Raw genomic sequence first — 21,072 nt, forward strand, 5'->3', positions numbered from 1 at the left:
CGTAGGTTGGTTAGTGGTCATCCCACAGTCTACAGGCAAAGCAGGCTGGAGTTTCTTTTCCAGGTGGGGATGGGCAGGTGCCTGGGATACTCAAGAAGGGTATATGTGTGCGGTCTGGCTGCTGGGTAAGGGCACCTCAAGCCTGGCCAGGGTGACTGGAGAGGGACTCGCTGACTGTTGTACCGTCCAGGCTGCTTTCGGCTGCAAGTGCAGGAAACCCCACTAACAATGGCTTAAGTCATAGAAACGTTTAATTATTTCACCAATAAAGAATCTGCAGAGGGCAGTTCCAGGTTTGGCTCGGCAATCTCATGATGGCTGCGTGACAGCAACACGTGTTCTTTCGGTCTACTCTGCCATCTTTAGCGTTGGCATTTTGGCCTTAAGTTTGTCTTCTAGGTCACAAGGTGGCTGCTGATGCTCCAGGTCTCACGTCTTCACACAGAGCAGGAAAGATGGCAAAGAGGGCATTTCTCCACAGTGTTCTTTTTTTAGTCAGCAACCTCAGAAAATCTTGGCAGACTTCTTACATCTCATTGACCAGAGCTGAGTCACATGCTCATTCCTGGACTCTCACTGGCAAGAAGGAACAGGATGACCAAGGTTGGCATAGACCAAGCATAATTTATCCCCTACGTCTGGGAGAGAGAGTCTGGCTTCACACGGCAAGATGTCTAAACAATGTCCATTTTTTTCTTTTTTCCCCCGGCTGGGCCAAATGACACGTGGGATTTTAGTTCCCCAACCAGAGATCAAACCTGCATCCCATGCATTGGAAGCACGCAGTTTTAACCCCTGGATTACTAGGGAAGTCTCAATGTCCATTTTAATAACACTAACAAAAATGGGGCAGGCAGGTTGGAAGGTGATTTAGGGGAATTCTTTTTGGGTAGGAAACTGCCAGTGTCCTCCTGGATTGTGACGGGGCTGGGTCTAGCAGGGCTTGGGGTGGGGTCCAGTTTGGGGCAGGAAAGGAGGCTGCCATGGCAGGTATGTGTCTGGAGGAGGTGGGCCCACCTGTGCCTGATGGCCTGGAAGCTCCCATCTCAGCAGCCAGCAGGATGCCACAGGTGGGAGCAGCTGGGCGCAGGCAGCCTTACCTTGCAGCGGATTCAACAAGGCTATTATTTGTTTGGCTTCCCTGGTGGTTCAGATGGTAAAGAATTCGCCTGCAATGTGGGAGACCTGGGTTTGATCCCTGGGTTGGGAAGATCCCCTGGAGAAGGGCACGGCAACCCATTCCGTTATCCTTGTCTGGAGAATTCCATGGACAGGAGGAGCCTAGTGGGCTACAGTCCATGGCATCACAAAGAGTCGAACGCGACGGAGTGACTAGTACACGGCACACGTTTGGCCCCTTTAACGGGGGAGAGAGTAGGTCTAGATTCTTTTTCTTTTTCCCATGTCACTGTTCTGGCGATAGTGTTTTTTAAAAGTATTTATTTATTTGGGTGTGCCAGGTCTTAGTCGTGGCATGCAAGATCTTTAGTTGTGGCGTGTGGGATCTATTTCCCTGGCCAGGGATCAAACCTGGGTCCCTCCATTGGGAGCTCGGAGTCGTAGCCACTGGATCACCAGGGAAGTTCCGGGTCTAATGTTTCCAGCTCTTTCCCTTTCTTTGGGCTTTTGCCTTTGTGGTCACTCTGCATCCTCGCCACCTGTCAGGGGCATGGCCGGGGTGAAGGCTGCCAAGGCAAGAGAGGTGGAGGTGGAGGAGAGCGTGTGGCAGGGATGGCTGCAGCCGAGGACATGGCACGGGGCCGCCCTGGCTGTGGGCCGCGCAACCCACCGGCCACCGCCGGCGCCAAGGCGCTCAGGGGCCCCCTGGAGTTGTGCGGGCTCATTCTGTAAGACTGACAAGGACCATACACACGGTTTGAAGTGAGGACACAGAGCTCACAGGGGCTTGCCCTTGGCTTAGATTTGGGAGAGTTGGGGATACCTGTGTAGCCCGCCAGGCGGGCAGGGGGAGTCTGCATGGAACAAGCCAACGGCCTTCTCCTCCACCCGTCCCCCAAGCTGGCTGCACCCTCAGGCTCTCCTCTTTTCCCCATCTGTCCTTTGGCCCCTCCCTGCCTCTCATCACCTTCCCCCTTGCCTCTCTTCTCTTGCTTTTTTTCCACTGCCTGAGCTACCTTCACACCTGAGGAAAGGCTCTGCTGCTGGAACCCAGCTCCAGGGCCCACGAGTGTGAAAATCGGGATCACTTTGGGAGGCCTGCCTGGCCTTGCCCCATCTGTCCATGCCCCAGCACCCTTCCCTCCCACTTCCTGCATCAGCCGCTGCGCAGGAGGGGGCCAGCTTCATTTTAACTTCAGCCGAATCAAAGTCTCGGAGAGGGAGTGGGTATCACTGCGGGTGAGGTGAGGCTCCTTCCTCCTTGAAGCCTCTAGATTTCTCTCTCCATCTCAGGTCAGGGATGTGCCCTCAATTTCTCCGTGACCCACAGATGGGCAGCTTGGTTCTTGGGCAAATGCGGAGGAGGGAAGAGGAGGAGCAAGCAAGGAGGCAAGGAGACATGGAAGAGAATCCATGCAAATCTCCCCCCAGGGCTTGCTGAGGCTCTGGTGCTTGTGACTACAAACCAGTGGTGTCCTTTTTCTATTGGAAGAAGGACACACTGATGGGTTTCCCTGGTGGCTCAGAAGGTAAAGAATCCGCCTGCAATGCAGGGAGACCCGGCTTCGATCCCTGGGTCGGGAAGATCCCCTGGAGAAGGAAATGGCAATCCACTCCAGTATGCTTGCCTGGAGAATTCCATGGACAGAGGAGCCTGGCGGGCTACAATCCATAGCGTTGAAAAGAGTTGGACACGAGTGAGTGATTAACACTTTGACTTTTTCAATGTCATTTTTCTATAGGAAGAATGACACAGGGTTGCCACGTGGCTCCTGGGCCCTTCTCTGGCCTGCAAGCCGCCTTGGGAAATTGCTCGTGTGACCTCTGTCTGCCACTCACACCCGTGACCGAGTGCTCCTTGGGCACCCACACACTTGATCAAATGCCAACATTGCAGGGCAGTCAGGTTTTCAAGCTGGGATATTAGCTTTTTGCGTTTGCTTGTCTGGATTTCTTACCATCTACTTTTGGACTGCTGATGGACAAAGGCAGATGTTTGGGCGATCTTGCAAAGAAGGCGCCTGGAGACAATAAAGCAGAACAGTAGTTAAAGGAGCAATAAAACTGAATTTTAGGTTCTGAGTCACCTCTCTTGAATCTGTGCATTTTGAAATGTTCTGCTGGAGACCTCTTTTTTTCCCCCTAAACCTAACAACAACAATCAATCATAGCAGTTTACAGTCACGGAGTGATTTTTATGTGCCAGTCACAAAGCTCACGTCATTCAACATAGAGACTATTATCACCATTTTACAAATTGTAAAACTGAGGCCCAGGAAGGGGAAATGACTTGCCCCAAATTACAAAGTGAATAAGGCTTAGAGCCGGTATTTGAATGCAGCAGCAGCAGCAGCAAGGCAACTCCAAACGCAGGTGCATTGTCGCGTCCCAGCAAGCTTACTGCCGCTCAGTTCAGGAATTCTGATTCGGAGAAGGCCGGTGATGTGCCAAGGTTGGCTGCCAGGGCTGGGCTTGAAGGGGAAGAGCTAGAGGTCTTTTAAAAGTTGCCCTCAGCCCCCATGCTGGGTGTTCTTGATCCAGGGGGCCCGCTGCCTGGTGGATGGAGCGAGGAGGGCCCCTGAAGCTTCCCCCACGCTCACAGCTCTCCCACTGCCTTCCCTCCTTCATCCTGCCCCTGTCTGGGCCCAGCCCTGAGCAGAGGTGACTGGTGGTTATTCCAACTTCTTGGACAGTCCAGGAGTGACAGAAACCCAGCATCATCTGCTCACATTCACTCTCCTGCAAGTGCTCTGCTGGAGCCCACCTCCCCCGCTCAGGACACTTACTACCCTTGGGAAGGTCTGGAGGGAGGTTCTCCACAAAAAGAATCTTTTTTTTTTTTTTTTTAAAGAAATTTTTATGTATTTATCTGTTTATCGAGGCCGCGCCAAGTGGCACGTGGGGCTTAGTTCCTCCACCAGGGACTGAAGCTGTACCCCCTGCAGTGGAAATGGGCCGCTGCACCTCCAGGGAAGGCCTGGAGAGAGCTTCTTAAAAAGGCAAAGGCCAAGGCAAGGCAGGATGGCTGGGGCTGGGGACAGCCTCCCCAAGTCGGTGGCCTGCTCTTTCTTCCTTGTGACAGCTTATAACCCACATCTGGGCCAGGGTTGCTGGTGTCATCCCGTGGCCCCCTTCCAGGAACAGTGGGTGGAGTTACTCTGATGTTTTTCTGAATTCAAAGAATCTCTCCAATCCCTCAGAACTCAGGGATGGCCTTGTCTTGGCCCTGGAGTGGCCAGGCTGTGTTTTCCCGGCCTTCGGCGAGTGGTAGGATTCCTTGGGTCACTTCTCCGCCTCTCATCTTTGCTTCCCTTTCCTGTCTCCACTCACTCGACCAAGCAGTGCTAACCCCACTCCTGCCATGATGTACCAGAGGTGCATTCTTGGAGGCTCTGCATTTTGCTCTCCCTGCAGGGGCCCTGTAGTTTTGATAGTTTGCGATGTCTCAGGTAGAACTCCCTGCTCTAGCCCTGGCATCCTGGCTGGCACCTGGCATGGCCAATCCCCGTCTCCCAGCCCACAGCTGCAAGATGAAGCATGCCAAAGGGAACAGAGGGGTAGTTGTAATAAGGCCTGGCAGCCCAGGCCCCTCCTCTCTCGGGAGGCCCCTCCTCTCTCGGGAGGCCCCCTCCTCTCCCAGCTCTTCCCAGGACTCTGAGTAGTGCCAAAGAGTGAGCCTCCAGCAATCTTAAGGTAGAAACAGGAAAGGGGAAACTCAAGTGAGAAACAAATAGAAAAAGGAATGTGTTCTGTGCTAAGTCACCTCAGTCATGGCCGACTCTTTGTGACCCCAAGGACTGTAGCCCGCCAGGCTCCTCTGTCCATAGGATTCTCCAGGCAAGAATACTGGAGTGGGTTGCCATGCCCTCCTCCAGGGGATCTTCCCAACCTAGGGATCAAATGTGCATCTCTTATGTCTCCTGCATTGGCAGGCGGGTTCTTTACCACTAGCACCACCTGGGAAACCCAGAAAAAAAGAAGAGCAGCCACTGTTGAATGTGCTGTGCTAGGTAATTCACATAAGTTCTCTTAGTTGGATTCCACATCGGCAGGAGATACTGTTATTCTACAGAAGAGGAGACAAAGGTTCACAGTGGGACACTGGCTTGCCCAAGGCCCCACGGCCCAGTAACAGCAAAACTGGTAACATCTCTATCCCAATGAGTCCTTTTTTATTTTTTTTAATCTCCAGACCAGGCTTTTCTCATAAAATTCCAGACCCTTGTATGAAACTCTGTACATGGCTGCAGTCTGACCAATCAATGGATCCTTCTCCCTGCACAGTGACTGTGACACAAAAGGGGTCAATGAGGGCCCTTGGGAAGGAGAAGCTTTTTTTCCTCTGCAATTGCCAGCAGGAAGGAGGTTGTAAGCCTTCAGCCTCCAGGGGATGCCACATAGCATCTCAGAATGAAGCTGGTGCGGAGGGAAGCAGGGCTGAGAAGAGGGGGCTGAGTCTTCATGTCACTGTCTGAGCCTGGATCCAACTATGCCTGAAGCTGGAACCCCTGGTTTTTTTAGTCCAATGAGGTAATAAACTTCCGATGTTGGCTTAAGCCAGTTTAAATTGTGTGGCTGCCACTGGCAACCAAAATCCTCTAATACAATTGCCAGGACTTGGCCTAATTTCCATTTAAGTGACTTTGTTAGATGTGTCCTTTGGAAGCACCATTACAACTGCCTTAGAGTCAGTCTTGCCCCTCAAGTGGGCTCTGCCCTTTATACTTAGCTATATGCTCCCTAGCCTAGTACACAGAGGTGTTTTATTCAGATTAAATTTTTTTCTACTGTTTTCAAAAATAATAATAATGTTGAGTTCTAGACTAACAGCCAGGAGCCACCTTCTCTCTTGCCTGTTCTGATCTAGTCATGTATTTAGTTCTCTTCAACCCTCTCCCAAACTTTGTAGCCCCTCCATCTCTCTGGTTCCTGTTGCCTTTGGTGATGAGTGGTAGGTTGTGAGTTCTCAGAAGTCTCTTTTACGTTGGTGCTCCCAGGAATAATGTAGGAGCACAGGTTCTAGGGACTGGGACACTTTCGTCTGCCCAGCTTCTGGCCCTCTGCCAGTCTTCCATCTCCTGGGAGAGATGCTTGGGGCCTTAAGCCATCAGCTGGTGGTTCAGCCTTCCAGATTTCTGCTTCACTCAGTGAAAAGTGTACACCGAGAAGTGAAGAGGCAAGCTCAGCTGGACTGCAGTCCTCTGCACCTCGGATGGATTTGGCAGTCTAGAAAGTTCTCTATAAAAAAGCGTTGGCTTGGTTTTGGGCGACTGTTGGAACCTGGGTGAAGTTCTCACTTTATCAGACACCGCTCGTTTCCCGGAAACGATCCCCTCTCCCTCCATTTTAGCAACAGGAAAACTGAGGCAAAACCCCCAAGACTGACCTCCTCGAAACCATAATTGAGCATCTGACCTTTGGACCTGGAATCCCACGCTGAGCAGTTCTGCACCACGTAATTCCTCCTGCTGCTTTATTTGGTTCCTTCCCTTCCGAGCCAGGGGGAAACACAGCTGCTGAAGCTTTGGGGGAGGATGTCATGCTTATTAGGACCACGGCTCCCCAGGCAAACGGTTCAGCGGGTGAACTCCTGACCCTTGGGCTGCTGCAGGAAGTGTGACGTAGCGACTCCGGCTGGATTCTCAAGTCTGCGGAGAGAGGCAACAAGCCGGACTGAATTCTTCCGTCCAGGAGGTTAAAAGTCTGTAAGGGAATGACAGCGCTAAAAGTGCTGACGCGCTGCGCTCAGCTCCCCGAGGAGTCGCCCTGCTGGAATGCCCTGTGAGCATCCGCGCGCCTGCTGCTGGGAAGGTCCCGGCAGGATTTGGTGGGGCCCTCAGAGGCTGCAGGTGTGGGCGCTGGGCCTCCAGGCCGCCGCTGGATGCCTGCAGCCTCCCTGTACTGCCGGGAGCTTTCACAGCTGGGAGTCTTGGCCAGAGCAGGTGGTGAGCTGCAAAGATGGGGTGAGGGGATACACCTGTCCCTTCTCTGGGGGCTGCAAGTTCTCTTCCGAAACCCAGCTTTTGTTTGGGGACTCTCCTTTGGGAAGACAGGGAGTACCTTGGAGGGAGGGGGATCATCCGACAGAACGGTGGGCCCCAGACACAGGAATCGTGGTTGTGAAGTATGCCCAGCCTCCTTTCACCTTTCTGCCAAGTGTGTATTAAGCTCTTTAGATTTTTTGCTGCCCAGAGAATATTCCCCTTTCTTTTTGGTAACAGGATCTTGATTTTCCTGTGAGGAAATCTCAGCCCACATGATTAAGTTGGGGCTGGCCTCAGTTTCCTGGTTCCCTCGTTGGGTGTGCAGCTCAGTCGGGTCAGTCACAGCACCATACCCTACTTCAGGCTGGCCAATCAGAGCACCATATCCTACTTCAGGCTGGCCAATCAGAGCACCATACCCTACTTCAGGCTGGCCAATCAGAGCACCATGCCCTACTTCAGCCTGGCCAATCAGATCAGCATATTCTGCTGACTATAGGGGTGAGTCTGCGTCCCAGGCTAGACACACAGGGCATGTATTAGTCAGGATAGACCAAGTTAAGCTGCAAAAACAAATAAACCCTCAGAATCTCTTTACAACAAAAGTTTTTGTTTGTTTGTTTTGTTTTGAGTACCTCTAAACTACTGAAAAGAGAAGCTTTCTCTTCCTCCTGAAGTTGCTAAGCTGTAGGATCCATGTCTAGGGAGCCACCCTAGAGGGAGCCAGCCTTGGAATGACACTATCATAGAGGAAACCAGAACAGAGAACGGTGGATTCCTGATAATATTATCTGAGCACCTCGATCCAGCCATGCCTACATTTCATTACATGAGTCAATGCAGTTTCCCTGTATTTTTTCTCCTTGACTCCTTCACTCCCCCTTCCTACTTTTTCTTGTCTTTTGGGGCTTAAGCTACTTTGAATTAGATTGCTGTTGCTTGCAATCAAAATAATTCTAATATATTCTCTATTTCTCTTAGTAGCTGGTTCAAAATTCACCTTCTCTAAGAAGCCCTCCCAGATTAATGGCCCCTCTCTCTGATTTACTTATTTTTTCAATGCTTCCTCAGGATTTATGACTTTTGTGTTCATAGCATCATTTTGTCCTTATATTGTCATTTTCTCATGAAGTTCTTTTTTAATCTCCTTAAATAGATTATTTTCAAGTGTAGTCAAAGACAAAGATATTTACTAAGCTCTTCTGAGTACCCTGCATTGTGCTGGGATCGAGTAAGAGTCAGTCATTTTAAAATAACAATGTGTACTCAGTTGCTCAGTCATGCCCAACTCTTTGCAACCTGGTGGACTGTATTCCACCAGGCTCCTCTGTCCAAGGGATTTTTCAGGCAAGAATACTGGAGTAGGTTGCCATTTCCTACTCCAGGGGATCATCCCTATCCAGGGATCAAACCTGCATCTCCTCATTGGCAGGTGGATTCTTTACTGCTAAGCCAATAGGGATAGAAGGTTAGAATTGAGTCAGAGACAAAATGCATGCATTGGGAAGGTCCATTCAAACTGGAGGTGTCCAAGAAGAGGTCATGGATAAGCAAGACGTTGTTCTGAGTGTTGTCACAGAGTCCTGGGGCTGCTTTGAAGGCCACCTGTTTGGCTGTGATGATTTGGAGGAGAAGGTCCTTCTGAGCAGGTGGACAGGAGGGAGGTGGCCAGGCACGTGCTGCTTCCTGAATTGCCTCTGGGGCTTCCCTGTCCTCTCATCCCCAAACATTCGAAGTTGCCTCGATTGCAGACTCTGGCATCAGCTCCGTGACTGATTAGGGAGAGTGAAAATTTCCTCTAAGTTCTCTCTGGCTGAATCAGCATTATGTCACCTCACTCTGACCTACAGTCCAGCAAGCCTATCTCTTGTCATATTTCCTGATGACCAAGCCTCAAGGCTCTACTTGGATCCTTCATTTGACAGTAGATTTCTTCTTGTGGCCTGAGTCTTTGCAAGACTGAGCCCTGTCCCTGAGCCCTGGGCTGGGTCCCTCCTGCTGGCCTCTGCACTCTCTGCCCCGCCCTTCCTGACCACCTGCCACTTTGCTGTTGGGCCGTCTGGGCTCTGCGCTTTGACTGGTCCCCATGAGCCTGTTGTGTCCAGACAGACCTGGTTGGATGGGTGCTAGGGGCAGTAAGCTCCTGCCCTCTGCCAAATCACCTTCGTCCCCCCGAGAGCCATCTTATTCTCCCCTGAGAGCTGGGGTGCAGGAAGAGGAAATGGGTGCCCAAGGTCACTTGGAGGGTCTGCAGTTTTATCCAGAAACACTGGTTAAACATTTTGGGATTCTTGGAAGGGATGCAGTAGAGAACTCACATTAGATCAGCCCAGACGGACCTTCCCTTCTGGTTTTGGAGAAATTGGAAGGGAAAGGCTTGGAATTCTATATGCTCAGGCTCGTGGCCTGGGCTTGACAAAAGCCCTTTCAGGATGGAAATAGCTCACGGCTCCCAGCTCTGCCACCCATCTCCAGGACCAGCAGTGCTTTTCCTTTGTCTGCAAACTGCTGCGCTGGTGTTTGCAGAAGAGGTTCCTGCCTGCTGACTGTGTACTCTTTCAGCCCTGCAGAAGGCAACTTCCTAGGAAACAGGGCCTCTCATCCCACCGGGCCTCCCTGTTGTTTATCTTGTCTTCAGATGAGTCATGGCATCTTGTGACTTATTGACAGGCCTGATGTGACTCTGCAGAGAATCCAAAAGCTTCGGGTGGCCGCCCAGACCCCTTGGAGGAGTGCCTGTGTCATGGAGGAGAGAAACCAGGACTCTGTCTTGGGGATTCCTGAGGTCAAGTCCTGGCCTCTCCAGATATGACCTGCAGGAAGTTACTCAACCTCTGGGAGTCTGTTTATCTGTAAAGGAGGAATAACAGTTTCTACCTTTCTGGGGTCTTGTGCGATTTTTATCTTTTAAAAGCTGTTCTAAATGTGGAAGGCTAGGAAAGGTTTCTGGAGAAGGCAATGGCACCCCACTCCAGTACTCTTGCCTGGAAAATCCCATGGACGGAGGCGCCTGGAAGGCTGCAGTCCATGGGGTCACTGAGGGTCGGACACGACTGAGCGCCTTGGCTTTCACTTTTTACTTTCATGCATTGGAGAAGGAAATGGTAACCCACTCCAGTGTTCTTGCCTGGAGAATCCCAGGGATGACGGAGCCTTGTGGGCTGCCGTCTATGGGGTCGCACAGAGTCAGACACGACTGAAGTGACTTAGCAGCAGCAGTAGGAAAGGTTTCAGAGCTTGGGGCTATCTGAAAGGTTGTTGTTGTGGAGTTACTTGGCCCTCACATGGATTCTTGCCCTGGCGTGCACCATCCAATACCTTAATTCCATATATCACCTCCTTAGTTTTCCCTCTGAGCCCCCTCTGGCTCCCTTGCTGTGGTGGGAAGACTGAGGTGGTGGTTACGCGTCATTAGGTGTTTTCTGCTGCCTACCTGGGACAGATGTGGCCTGCGGTACAGTAATGCAGCAGAACTACTCTTCACTGTGCTGTTGACTGCTCATGCTACTTCTTTTTGTTCAAATTTTTATTTTTAAATCAAAGTGATACCTATATATAGTTAAAAAATTTAAACATGAGTCCTAATGACAGAGACTACCCTCTTCCATTGTTGGCGCATGGCTGTTCAGATTAGAGAAGATTTTTTTCCAGCCTCCCTTGCAGCTAGGAGTGACCATGGGACTCAGTTCTGACCAGTGAGATTTAAACCAAGGTAAGGAGCAATGGCTGTGCTTCGCTGGAACAGCCGTGAAGAGATACCCCACGCCCAAGGTAAGAGAAACCCAAGTAAGACAGTAGGTGTTGCAAGAGGGCATCAGAGGGCAGACACACTGAAACCATACTCACAGAAAAGTAGTCAATCTAATCATACTAGGACCACAGCCTTGTCTAACTCAGTGACACTAAGCCATGCCAATGGGGCAACCCAAGATGGGCGGGTCATGGTGGAAAGGTCTGACAGAATGTGGTCCACTGGAGAAGGGAATGGCAAACCACTTCAGTATTCTTGCCTTGAGAACCCCATGAACAGTATGAAAAGGCAAAATGATAGGATACTGAAAGAGAAACTCCCCAGGTCAGTAGGTGCCCAATATGCTACTGGAGATCAGTGGAGAAATAACTCCAGAAAGAATGAAGGGATGGAGCCAAAGCAAAAAGAATACCCAGCTGTGGATGTGACTGGTGATAGAAGCAAGGTCTGATGCTGTAAAGATGAGATGGCTGGATGGCATCACTGACTCGATGGATGTGAGTCTCAGTGAACTCCGGGAGTTGGTGATGGACAGGGAGGCCTGGCGTGCTGTGATTCATGGGGTCTCAAAGAATCGGACACGACTGTGCGACTGATCTGATCTGATCTGATCTGTCGTGGGGTTGCTTTGGGGAAATACAGGTACCCTTTTTCGTCTTTATCTCTTTTTCCATCCCACTGGTTGAAATGTGGATTTGATGGCTGGAGCTGGAGCAGCCATATTGAAGCATAAGGTGGTCTTGAAACTGGAGCCAGTGTTTGGTATAGCAGTGAGAAAAAGGAGCCTGAATCTTTGAGACCTTTGTGGAATAGTCCTGGGTTGTCTATCTCCAGACTTCTACATTTCCGTTTTAATTAAGGGGTTTTGTTTCAGGTTCCTGTTTCTTTTTGCCAAACCTAATTCCAGCAGATTCAAATGATCTGGCCCACACCTCCCCAACACTGAATGCTACTCCCCAGAGACAGCCACTTGCTGCTCTTCTGCTATTTCTTCTTGTATTTACATTCAGAAGCTTCACTGCTGAACACACTCACTGGTATTTCTTGTTTATTTGTATATTTGATTTTACACATGATCTGTTGACTTCCTACTATAAAATATTAGGATTTGTCTCTCTTTACTCACCCCCAGCCCTCTGCAATACATAAACGCTGCCCTTTTGCTCATCCTGCCAATAGAGATTTCTGGTTGAACCCGCATATAGTGTATTTATCTATTAGAACTGTGTTCACAGTTCACAGCCAAACGAGGTCCATATTACAGGGAGTGTCCTATGGTTATATTTTCTTTTTAAATATGTTTTTATTTTTCATGAAATTAATAATTTTTAAATTTATTTCATTTTCTTTTTTCCCCCCCGTACTTTTCTGGGGAATAAATTAACACATAATAAAGTGTATTTTAAGTTCCCCGATTAATGACTTTTAAATACAATATGCCTGTGACACCAGGACGTACCTGTCATCCTAGAAGTTTCCCTTTTGTCCTTGTCAGTCTTGATCCCCTACAAATAATACTATTTTGAATTCTCACCCCATGGATTAGTATTTCCTGGGTATGAACTTTTGTAAGTAAACTTTTCTGTCTTTTCTGTGTTCTTTTCTGTCTCCTTCCTCGCTTCGTGTTTTGAAGATTCGCCCACACGGTTGTGTGCGTCACTCATTCCTTTCGATTGCCAACTCGTATTCCTTGGATGGAAGAATCATGCTTGGTTTTTCCGTCTCCAATTGGATGGATATTAGGGCTGGTTCCAGTTTTTGGCTATTATGCATAAAGTTACTCAACATTCTTGTACTAGTATTATTGTGGCTCTGTTTGTGTTCATTCCTCTGGATGTGTTCCTAGGAGTGGGGTTTCTGGGACACAGGATGGGCATATGTTTAACTTTCTAAGAAACTGCCAAAGAGTTTCCCGAAGTGTTTGGACCACTGGTGCCCCACTAGCAACGTGTGAGAGAGCCAGTTGCTTCATTGCCTCTCCAGTGCTTGGGACTCTGTTATTCTTTGTTTGATCTATTCTGCTGGGTAGAGAGCGATGATCATAGGCGTTTTAATTTGTATCTTCCTATTGACTGATGGTGTTGAGGCCTTTTTCATGTGCTTATGGGCTATTTGGAGATCTTCTTTGTGAAATGCCCATTCAAGTCTTTCCCTTATTTTGGTTTGCTTAGTCTCCTGTAAGTAATTTAACCATTGCTAACTTACCCCTCAGGACCTCTGGCCAGACCATGAAGTGATCCTCTGCAGTCCCCATGGTCCTCTGCTCCCAGGGGGGCTGGTTGCTCAACTGTCAGCCTGGACTTTTTTTTTGGCATGCCATGTGGCATGTAGGATCTTAATTCCCAGATCAGGGAATTGAACCCCCACCCCCTGGAGTGACAGCATGGTGTTTTAACCACTGGGCTACCAGAGAAGTCCTTGGACTCTTCTTACCATCATCCTGGGAAGCCCCTTCCCTCTCTCCTGGGCTAGGTCTCTGCTTCCTGGATCTGATTATGTCTTTGTTCTAATTTTACTCCCTCATTTTGGCAGCATGCAGCCTTCAGGAGCTTCCTGTGAAAGGATATTTCAGAAGGAAAATTTTTGAGACCTGGCATGTTTGAAAAATATCTGGATTGTACTCCACTTAATTGATAATCTGACTAGGGATAGAGTTACTTTCCTGCAGGATGCCAAAGCATGGCTCCTTTGTCTTCTGGCTTCCAAAGTGGCTGGTAAGGAGTCTGAGGCCTTATGGATTCTTTTTTTAAAAACCTTTTTATTCTGTACTGGAGTATAGGCGATTAACAATGTTGTGATAATTTCAGCTGAACAGCAAAGGGGCTCAGCCACTCATATACATGTATCCATTCTCCTCCAAACTCGCTTGCATCCAGGTTGGCACATAACATTGAGCAGGGTTCCCTGTGCTATACAGCAGGTCAGTGTTGGTTATCCATTTTAAATATAGCAGTGTGTACATGTTGATCTTGATTCCTTGTAAGTCTTTTCCACTCTTTGGAAGCATTTGGGCTTTCCCCCTTTACCCTTAGGAATTTTGAACTTTCACAAGGATGCATATTGCTGGGGAGTTTTTCATTCACTGTCTTGGGTCCTCATTAGGCCTCTTCAGTCTGAAAGCTCTTGTGCTTCAATTCTGTACTATTTTTAGATAATTTTCTCCCTACCATTTTCTTCCCTTATTCTGGAAGTCCTTCTGATTGGATAAATCTCCTAGATTGATCTTTCTCTTCCATAATTAGTCTCTTTCTGAAGGATTTTCTTAAATTTACCTCCCAGTTGTTTTATTGATTCTTTTTCATTTTTCTCTGTTACATTTTAATTACCCAGAGCTCTTTTTAGATGCTCTAGATGTTCCTCTTTGCATCCCCCGAGGAAATGGAGTGGCCAGGAATGGCTAAGATGCATCCATGAGTTGGCAGGCGGCCTGCAGAAGTCAGTCTGGTCAAGTACGAGGGAAGCAGGCAGGGAGTAAGACAGTAGGGAGTGATGAGGACTGTGGTGAGCTGGAATGTGGGCCAGGATTGATGGCTATTATTTTTTAAATTTATTTGGACACGTCGGGTCTTTTTGGTTGTGGTGAGCGGGGTCTGCATTGCAGTGCTTGGGCTTAGTTGGCCTTGGCATGTGAGATTTTAGGTCCCTGCTCAGGGGTCAAACCCGTGTCCCCTACACCGGAAGGTGGAGTTTTAACTACAGGACCACCAGGGAAGCCTCAGAACTGATGGATGTTATTATTTTTGAAGGGAAGCTGGAAATTTGGATTTTGGTGGCTTCTCTGTGCTGGCAACTAATTTAACTTAAAAAAAAAAAATCTGTGTGTGAGTCAAACAAAACCTCAGACTATATGTGACCTGTGAGCCATTGTTTTGTGAACTTCTAGTAGGGGCCTTCTAGTTTGCTAATCACTGTTACCTTAATTCTTGTACTTGTTTTGGTTATCAAAGGGCTTACCAAAGGGCTGGTAGAACCTGTTTCAAGAATTGAATGCTCTGTTAAAGGATTTATTTTTGTTGTTTGGGTTTTTAATTAATTATTTTCTTGCAGTATAGTTGATTTACAATGTTGTGTTAATTTCATGTGTAAAGTGATTCATATATACACACATAAAGAATCTGAAAACGAACATATATATATATTTCAGATTTTCAGATTCTTTCCCATATAGGTTATTACAAAATATTGAGTGCCGTATTACAAAATATTGAGTGCTATATCCCATGCTATACTATAGGTCTTTGTTTACCTACTTTATATATATCCCCAAATTCCTAATTTATGCCCCTCTCAGCTTTCCCTTTTGGTAACCGAAAGTTTGTCTTCTGTCTGTGAGTCTGTTTTGTAAATAGGTTCATTTGTATCTTTTTTAGATTTCACATATGAGAGACGTGTTTGCCTTTCTCTGTCGGACTTACTTCACCTAGTACCAAGCAAGTTTAAAAAAAGCGGTAGGGGTTCAGTTCTCTCCGACTCTGCAACCCCATGGCTTGTAGCCTGCTAGGTGCCTCTGTCCATGGAATTCTCCAGGTGGAGCGGGTAGCCATTCCCTTTTCCTGGGGAATATTCCCTACGCAGGGATCAAACCCAGGTCTCCTGCATTGCAGGCAGATTCTTTACCATCTGAGCAGCAGGGAAGCCCAAGTTTAAAAAAGGCGTTGGCTGAAGTTTAAGACGGCATTGGCTGTTAGGTAGCTGTAGAAGGGTGCTGCTCAGACCTCCCCGCTGTGAGGAGGGTAGCCAGTTCAGCTTCCACCTGCCACTCCTTCCAGTCCATCGCTGTGTGCATGCCGAGCCACCCTCTTCCCAGGCTGCTCCTGGCAATGACTGAGCTCGTGGTGGGGGTTGGGGCAGAGCCTGCCACTCCTGCCCACACAGAGTGGCATCCCTGGGCTCTGCACCCTCTTGGCTGAGACTTTCTCAGAGCTGCCTGCAGTCCTGCTCAGCGCTCCTTCCTTCCCTCGCTCCCTTCCCTGGTGTCGGCCCTGCACTTTGGTCTGAGGCGCCACCTGCCTGCTTCTTCCTCTCACCTGGCTTTCACGCTGTTTCTCTTAACAGATCTCTCACAGTTTTAATTCTGTCTCTGCTTTCCCTCACCAAACCAGTTTCCGAGGTCCCAGGCCCTGGAAAGACGGGTGTGGAGGTGCTTCCCACGCTGCTTGTGGTTGTCTGTGTAGCGGGTCCCAGGCTGGTAAAGGAACCTCAGGGCGGCCACAGCTAGGGGAGCGACCTCAGAGGGCAGCCAGTCAGCCCCACGCTTTCAGTTTCTGGGTGCCTGAAGACCCCCTGCCAGGTGCTGGCAGCCGTTTGAGTGGTCCAGAGGGACAGTCTCGGAGGTGCTGGGATAACCCAGCGTGCGGAGGGCCAGGAACTCTCTTCTGGTTTCCTGTTTTCTGCTAGAATGTAGGGCTGCTGTCAGGGGAGGCTTCCCACCCTAGCCTTGCTTCTGCACAGTGGGACAGCTGGCTTTGGTCTGTCGACTCCCGCCCGGGTCCTCCCCTGCACGTGGCATTGTGCTCCCCAGCAGGCTGGCCTCCCTGCTTCGCATCCTCCCAGGACACATGATGATTCCCCAGTGACAGGAGCCTTTGGGTAAATGCCGAGCAACTTGGAAAGGTTGACGGGCCTGATAGGCTTGTGCGAGGGGTTCACAGTTCTTCGGCCACGCTGAGCTCTTCTTCCTAATTTTTCCTCTTCTAGAAATGTGAGTTCCATGCTGAGGGGAGGTGTACTCCAGCATGAACCCAGCACTGGGTGAGCTGGGGGGCGTAGATACAGAGTTGTCAGTCAGCGGCTTCTCTCTCTCTTTTTTTTAATGACCACCCTGCTCCCCCCTTTGTTTTAACCACACCACGTGGCCTGTGGGATCTTATTTCCCCAAACTAGGGATGGAATCAGTCCCCTAACCACAGGACGACCATGGAAGTACCAGCAGCTTCTCTTTATTCTCATATCGCTTCGCAGTCTCCATTTGACACTTCTGCAATCAAGGTCATCTGCCCTTGGCTGTTGCGGGTAGGGGGTTAGTGTTGAGAGTTGCATCAGCTTCCAAGGAGGGAGCCTGCTTCCACGCCTCCCCCAACCCCCAGGATTTGGTGTATGGAATGAAGCCAGGGAGGAGTTTGAAGGGCATCCTAGCCCCTCCTCCCAGCCTTGCCCTGCTGGCTGAGTGTGAGCCTGAATGTGAAATGAGTTTCTATCTAACTCCTCTGTGCAAAAACCGCCCCCATCTTCAGAGTCAAAACTGTGGAGGAGCTTCTGCGCTGCTGGGTCAACCCCAGCATTTCTCCTGCAGAGGTGGGTACCAGCCCTTGGGGACCCCAGACCTGGAGGGCTCTGAGGGCGTCGGGCCTGGCAAGCTTGGAAGATGCTCTTCATTTTCGAGGTGTTATTCTTGGTCTGGAAGCCCTCGTGAGCTTGTTAGCATTTTGCAGATTGGCCCCGCTTTGTCTGAGAAGGCATCTGGACCCTGTCCTGGGGCTCCATCTCATTCCTTTGTGCCTCTCATCGTTTCCCTTTTTAAAAATACATTTCTCTTTATTTCAGCTGAGTCATTTTCCTCCCCCTCCTTCTCTTCTTGACAGTCCCAGGAGCCGGAAGGAGTCCTGTCCCAAATCCTTGGCTCCTCCAGGCCAGATCTTTTCCAAATGTCAAACTCTCAGGAACCTTGGCACCCAGTGGAGTGGACTCTGGCCCCGAATCTCTTTCCTCCCTCATCTCTGTCAGTCTCTGCTTTCCTTTCTCATTAAGGAATTTATGAACCGGCTCTTTTGTGGGTCCCTTGCCTTGAGGTTTGCAGAGGGAGAGCCTGACAGGAAGGCCCTCTGCTCCCCAGCCTGTAGGTGGCTCCCCAGCCCAGTCTGCCACTGGGGAGCGGCTCAGGGGCTGCTCTCACCCCTCTGGTTAGGCTCTGCCCCCTCATGCCCGGTTCTAGCCCACCTCCAGCCTCATGCCCTCTCCTAGCCCACCGTGAGGGGCTGACCCTCTATCCTGGCTATAGAAGACCTCAGACCAGGACAATGGAAAGGATGGGATGGCTCATCCTCTCTGTGCTCTTGACTTTAGACACAAGCCTTTCAAAATGGCCAGGAGAAGTAATCCCCACTGTTGACATGGCATCCATGCTCTTCAAAGCATCCCCTGTGTATTGTCTCTTTCGTATAGCTTCAGTCATTTTCTGCTTACTACCCCTTGTGAGAGAAGTGGAGTGGCTGTCAGTTTCCTTATTTTGTAGCTGAGAAAGCGTACTGGATTTTCTAGGATCTCGGGGCTAGTCCTGACTTTTTCCAGTTGTTATTTAAAAAGAATAAAAAGATTTACCAGGTGCAAGACAAATGAGTGGTTGGATTAATATTCTGTCTCCTGACTCCAAAATTATTAGACTTCTCTGTGTTCTGACACTCACCCACGGACCCACTGACATGTTGGTGCTCCTTAGAGGACACAAGGGTACATTTCCTTTAGGAGTTAAAGTGCATAGAAACTTATCTGATTTGACAATTTGGCATCCTTTTGGACAAGAGGTTTCACTCATTCATTCATTCTAGCTGTGTGATGGCAGGGTCACTGGAGGGACATGAAATTGTGTGCAGAAGTGACAGTCTCTGCCCTTGTGACATTCATTTCCAAGGATGAAGTCCAACCCTAGTTTATATCTGCAGAGTGTGCTGTAAAATTCTCCATCCTCTCTTGGGGAAGCCAGTCACCATGAAAGAAGGGAGACTGACCACCCTGGAATGGCCACACTTTGCAAGGCCTCAGGGGTGAGAGGTCACGTGGAGAAAGAGCAAGAAGGGGGAGGGGGAAGGGACTGGGAGCTCTGAGTAGTCACCTTGACTACTTGAAGGGCACATCCATCCATCTGGGAAGGCAGCTAACACCATCTGGGGAAGAGACCAACCACCCAGCAGAGCCCTTTCTAAGTTTCTGATCCACAAAATTGTGAGCAAAATAAAATCGTTGTTCCAATGTACTAAGTTTTGGGGTTGTTTGTTAACACAGCAACAAACGATCAGGACAAGATTCCAGGGCCTAGTTGTCTTCCCTGCGCGAAGCCCTCTCCGGTGCCCCTCCTCCTCTGCTGAGTGCTCTTCATGGCTTGTGAGGGCGAGCAAGCCGGCGGTCCCCAGCCTTGTGAGTGTGCCACTGCTTTTTACATGGGCACTCCTTTGCTTTAAGAGCCACAAAAATCTTTGGAAGCTCTCCAGTGGAACATGGAACTAGCCAGTTCTCCTCTGTACCTTGTGAACAGTTGACCTGCATCAGAATTCCTGGAGGGGCTTCTCTTGCCTCTCCCAAGCTTTAGCTCACCCAGCTGATGTTAAATGGTGCAGTGGGCACATGCCCAGGTCCTGTGGGACAGCAGGGTTCATCCTGCTGAGTGAAACAGGGCCCATTTCATGCATCAGCTTAGGTTGGCTTTGTGGCTTTCCCCCCATTTCTCTTTAGGGAGTGACTTTTGAATTGTATGTTCTTTCTGGGGAGTGATAAAAACTGAACTTCTTATGCTAGCAGCCTCATATGACTCCTAGCCCTAGGCTTGTATTGATCTTTTCTCTGACCCCACAGAACAATTTGACATGAAACTTGTTCTCTGGCCAAGACTTGTTCCCTCTTCAGTAGGAGGCTTTCTTTTTTGTCGACTTTAGAATAAATTCAGATTTCTGTCTCCAGATTGTGGGACCCACAGCTCCAGCTTCCTTTGAAAACTTTGCTTAAATCCAGCATATTTGGAAGATCTTCTAGCCCTCCCACAGCCTCATCATTCTTGAACCAGTGGACTGGAGCAGTTCTGAGCGTTGGGGGGAGGGAGGTAGCTGCATTTCTGAACACTAGGTGTATTTAACCCACATTTTCACATCAGGGGTAATCGACAGATAGAAGACAATGATGACTGAGCCCTGCCACCCCCTGGAGCTTGCTAGCCTTGTGATGGCTCTAGGCAAATTAAGATGCCTTTGGGCTTCAATTTTTTCATTTGTAAAATGAAGCTCAGAAATGGTATCTGTAAAGCACCAAGCAGCACAGGGGGCACGTAACAGAGTCACAGGAAACTGCAGCTATCGTGATGAGGGGGATGGCGGTGGTGAAGATTTCAGCGAAGCCTGACGTCTCAAGACAGGGCTGGCGATTGGGTGGGTTTAGTGGAGAAAACTCAGTCTGCATGGTCACTCCAGCCAGCCACTCCCCAAAGGCTTTCCTTAGGAACACTTAAGAAGCATCTTAAAAAAAAATTACTCATATGCACTGAAAAGGATCAGACTCTGTGATTTTCCTCCCCTCCCTTAATCTGAACTAAAATCTGTCTTTGCAGAGAGGAAAGGTGAGAGCATCAATTTTCCTTTCCATTCTAAAGCAGAATTCCTTGGAGGCCTGGTGCTATAAATATAAGAGTATAATTATTCTTTCTTTAAGCCCTGTGTAAAATAGAATCATACTGATTGGTTTAAATTAAAAATAAATCGTATGTGAAGAATCTGGGCCTGAAGTAGGGGAAAGCATGAGGGCTTAGAGTCACAGATCTGGGTTCGAGTTCAGATGTCCCCCACCCCCACCCCTGCCCCTAGTCACAGGGTTTGGGAGAAGTTGCTTTACTTTCCTATACCTTGGTTTCTTCATCTATAAAGTGGGGATAATATCTTCTGCATGTGGGATGTAGTGGGGATGAAGTTACGTATGCAAGATGCCTGGCATGGTGCTGAGAACATAGTAGGTATGCCAATGGTGGAATAAACCATAAGATTAGTAAATCAGGGACTCCAGCTCTCCAGTAGTGCTCAGGAAGGGAGAGGTGAGGAGGAGGTTTCCCTGCCTGTGCAGAGCCCCTGGCCCCTGAGCTGTTTTCTGACAAGACTTAATTATGCTGGTGGCGTCCTCTGTAGGCCCCATCTGCAAGAAAGGGTAGCTGACTCCAAGGTCTGTGCACTCCAGAAGGAGCTGTGAGGACCACCCTGATGGCCCTGGGGTTGGTGCTTTCAGGCTGGCCACAGAAGCTCAGCCTCCTCTTTGGGTGGTTCAGGCAGGGTTTTGGACAGAGTCCCTGTGGGGGAAGAAAAGCCCAGAGTAGTCTTCTTCCCTGAGTTCCTCTCCCTGTAAACTGAACATTCACCATTACATTTTTTAAACTGACATATGATTGATTTACAATGTTGTATTATCTTTTGCTGTATAGCAAAGTGACTCAATTATATATGTATATACACACACACACATATATATTCT

Source organism: Bos javanicus, chromosome 20 (assembly GCF_032452875.1).
Source record: "Bos javanicus breed banteng chromosome 20, ARS-OSU_banteng_1.0, whole genome shotgun sequence".
In the NCBI taxonomy this organism is placed as follows: domain Eukaryota; kingdom Metazoa; phylum Chordata; class Mammalia; order Artiodactyla; family Bovidae; genus Bos; species Bos javanicus.